Below are 4551 nucleotides of genomic sequence, written 5' to 3'. Positions count from 1 at the left end.
TATGTCATCCACATATAATATCAGAAATGCTACGGAGCTCGCACTCACTTTCTTGTAAATACAGGCTTCTCCAAAAGTCTGTATAAAACAAAATGCTTTGATCACACTATCAAAGCGTTTATTCCAACTCCGAGAGGCTTGCACCAGTCCATAAATGGATCGCTGGAGCTTGCACACTTTGTTAGCTCCCTTTGGATCGAAAAAACCTTCCGGTTGCATCATTTGCAACTCTTCTTCCAGAAATCCATTCAGGAATGCAGTTTTGACATCCATTTGCCAAATTTCATAATCATAAAATGCGGCAATTGCTAACATGATTCGGACAGACTTAAGCATTGCTACGGGTGAGAAGGTCTCATCGTAGTCAATCCCTTGAACTTGTCGAAAACCTTTCGCAACAAGTCGAGCTTTATAGACAGTAACATTACCGTCAGCGTCAGTCTTCTTCTTGAAGATCCATTTATTTTCAATGGCTTGCCGATCATCGGGCAAGTCAACCAAAGTCCATACTTTGTTCTCATACATGGATCCCATCTCGGATTTCATGGCCTCAAGCCATTTTGCGGAATCTGGGCTCACCATCGCTTCTTCATAGTTCGTAGGTTCGTCATGGTCTAGTAACATAACCTCCAGAACAGGATTACCGTACCACTCTGGTGCGGATCTTGATCAGGTTGACCTACGAGGTTCAGTAATAACTTGATCTGAAGTTTCATGATCATCATCATTAACTTCCTCACTAATTGGTGTAGGTGTCGCAGAAACCGGTTTCTGCGATGAACTACTTTCCAATAAGGGAGCAGGTACAGTTACCTCATCAAGTTCTACTTTCCTCCCACTCACTTCTTTTGAGAGAAACTCCTTCTCCAGAAAGATTCCGAATTTAGCAAAAAAAGTCTTGCCTTCGGATATGTGATAGAAGGTGTACCCAACAGTCTCCTTTGGGTATCCTATGAAGACACATTTCTCCGATTTGGGTTCGAGCTTATCAGGTTGAAGCTTTTTCACATAAGCATCGCAGCCCCATACTTTAAGAAACGACAACTTTGGTTTCTTGCCAAACCACAGTTCATAAGGCGTCGTCTCAACGGATTTTGATGGTGCCCTATTTAATGTGAATGCGGCCGTCTCTAAAGCATAACCCCAAAATGATAGCGGTAAATCAGTAAGAGACATCATAGATCGCACCATATCTAGTAGAGTACGATTACGATGTTCGGACACACCATTACGCTGTGGTGTTCCGGGTGGCGTGAGTTGCGAAACTATTCCGCATTGTTTCAAATGAAGACCAAACTCATAACTCAAATATTCTCCTGCACGATCAGATCGTAGAAACTGTATTTTCTTGTTACGATGATTTTCAACTTCACTCTGAAATTATTTGGACTTTTCAAATGTTTCAGACTTATGTTTCATTAAGTAGATATACCCATATCTTCTCAAATCATCTGTGAAGGTGAGAAAATAACGATATCCGCCACGAGCCTCAATATTCATCGGACCACATACATCTGTATGTATGATTTCCAACAAATCTGTTGCTCTCTCCATAGTTCCGGAGAACGGTGTTTTAGTCATCTTGCCCAAGAGGCACGGTTCGCAAGTACCAAGTGATTCATAATCAAGTGGTTCCAAAAGTCCATCAGTATGGAGTTTCTTCATGCGCTTTACACCGATATGACCTGAACGGCAGTGCCACAAATAAGTTGCACTATCATTATCAACTCTGCATCTTTTGGCTTCAATATTATGAATATGTGTATCACTACTATCGAGATTCAACAAAAATAGACCACTCTTCAAGGGTGCATGACCATAAAATATATTACTCATATAAATGGAACAACCATTATTCTCTGATTTAAATGAATAACCGTCTCGCATCAAACAAGATCCAGATATAATGTTCATGCTTAACGCTGGCACCAAATAACAATTATTTAGGTCTAAAACTAATCCCGAAGGTAGATGTAGAGGTAGCGTGCCGACCGCGATCACATCGACTTTGGAACCATTTCCCACGCGCATCGTCACCTCGTCCTTAGCCAATCTTCGCTTAATCCGTAGCCCCTGTTTCGAGTTGCAAATATTAGCAACATAACCAATATCAAATACACAGGTGCTACTGCGAGCATTAGTAAGGTACACATCAATAACATGTATATCACATATACCTTTGTTCACCTTGCAAATCCTTCTTATCCGCCAAATACTTGGGGCAGTTCAGCTTCGAGTGACCAGTCTGCTTGCAGTAGAAGCACTCAGTCTCAGGCTAAGGTCCAGACTTGGGTTTCTTCTCCTGAACAGCAACTTGCTTTCTGTTCTTCTTGAAGTTCCCCTTCTTCTTCCCTTTGCCCTTTTTCTTGAAACTGGTTGTCTTATTGACCATCAACACTTGATGCTCTTTTTTGATTTCTACCTCCGCAGCCTTTAGCATTGCGAACAGCTCGGGAACCGTCTTATCCATCCCTTGCATGTTATAGTTCATCACGAAGCTCTTGTAGCTTGGTGGAAGTGATTGGAGAATTCTGTCAATGACGCTATCATCCGGAAGATTAACTCCCAGTTGAATCATGTGATTATTGTACCCAGACATTTTGAGTATATGCTCACTGACAGAACTATTCTCCTCCATCTTGCAGCTGTAGAACTTATTGGAGACTTCATATCTCTCAATCCGGGCATTCTTTTGAAATATTAACTTCAACTCCTGGAACATCTCATACGCTCCATGACGTTCAAAACGTCGTTGAAGTCCCGGTTCTAAGCCGTAAAGCATGGCACATTGAACTATCGAGTAGTCATCAACACGTGACTGCCAGGCATTCACAATGTCTGCAGTTGCTGGCGCAGGTGGTACACCTAGCGGTGCTTCCAGGACGTAATTCTTCTGTGCAGCAATGAGGATAATCCTCAAGTTACGGACCCAGTCCGTGTAATTGCTACCATCATCTTTCAACTTTGCTTTCTCAAGGAATGTATTAAAATTCAACGGAACACCAGCACGGGCCATCTATCTACAATCAACATAGACAAGCAAGATACTATCAGGTACTAAGTTCATGATAAATTTAAGTTCAACTAATCATATTACTTAAGAACTCCCACTTAGATAGACATCCCTCTAATCCTCCAAGTGATCATGTGATCCATATCAACTAAACCATGTCCGATCATCACGTGAGATGGAGTAGTTTCAACGGTGAACATCACTATGTTGATCATATCTACTATATGATTCACGCTCGACCTTTCGGTCTCCGTGTTCCAGGCCATATCTGTTATATGCTAGGCTCGTCAAGCTTAACCTGAGTATCCCGCGTGTGCAACTGTTTTGCACCCGTTGTATTTGAACGTAGAGCCTATCACACCCGATCATCACGTGGTGTCTCAGCACGAAGAACTTTCCCAACGGTGCATACTCAGGGAGAACACTTATACTTTGATAATTTAGTGAGGGATCATCTTATAATGCTACCGTCAGTCAAAGCAAGATAAGATGCATAAAAGATAAACATCACATGCAATCAATATAAGTGATATGATATGGCCATCATCATCTTCTGCTTGTGATCTCCATCTCCGAAGCACCGTCATGATCACCATCGTCACCGGCGCGACACCTTGATCTTCATCGTAGCATCGTTGTCGTCTCGCCAATCTTATGCTTCTACGACTATCGCTACCACTTAGTGGTAAAATAAAGCATTACAGGGCGATTGCATTGCATACAATAAAGCGACAACCATATGTCTCCTGCCAGTTACCGATAACTCGGTTACAGAACATGATCATCTCATACAATAAAATTTAGCATCATGTCTTGACCATATCACATCACAACATGCCCTGCAAAAACAAGTTAGACGTCCTCTACTTTGTTGTTGCAAATTTTACGTGGCTGCTACGGGCTGAGCAAGAACCGTTCTTACCTACGCATCAAAACCACAACGATAGTTTGTCAAGTTGGTGCTATTTTAACATTTGCAAGGACCGGGCGTAGCCACACTCGATTCAACTAATGTTGGAGAAACTGACACCCGCCAGCCACCTTTGTGCAAAGCACGTCGGTAGAACTAGTCTCTCATAAGCGTACGCGTAATGTCGGTCCGGGCCGCTTCATCAAACAATACCGCCGAACCAAAGTATGACATGCTGGTAAGCAGTATGACTTATATCGCCCACAACTCACTTGTGTTCTACTCGTGCATATAACATCTACGCATAAACCAGGCTCGGATGCCACTGTTGGGGAACGTAGTAATTTCAAAAAAAATCCTACGCACACACAGGATCATGGTGATGCATAGCAACGAGAGGGGAGAGTGTTGTCCACGTACCCTCGTAGACCGAAAGCGGAAGCGTTAGCACAACGCGGTTGATGTAGTCGTAAGTCTTCACGATCCGACCGATCAAGTACCGAACGCACGACACCTCCGAGTGCAGCACACGTTCAGCTCGATGATGTCCCTCGAACTCCGATCCAGCCAAGCTTTGAGGGAGAGTTCCGTCAGCACGACGGCATGGTGACGATGATGATGTTCTACC

This window comes from Aegilops tauschii, chromosome 4, assembly GCF_002575655.3.
Source record: "Aegilops tauschii subsp. strangulata cultivar AL8/78 chromosome 4, Aet v6.0, whole genome shotgun sequence".
Lineage (NCBI taxonomy): Eukaryota > Viridiplantae > Streptophyta > Magnoliopsida > Poales > Poaceae > Aegilops > Aegilops tauschii.
Note: the sequence above shows the minus strand (reverse complement) of the source record.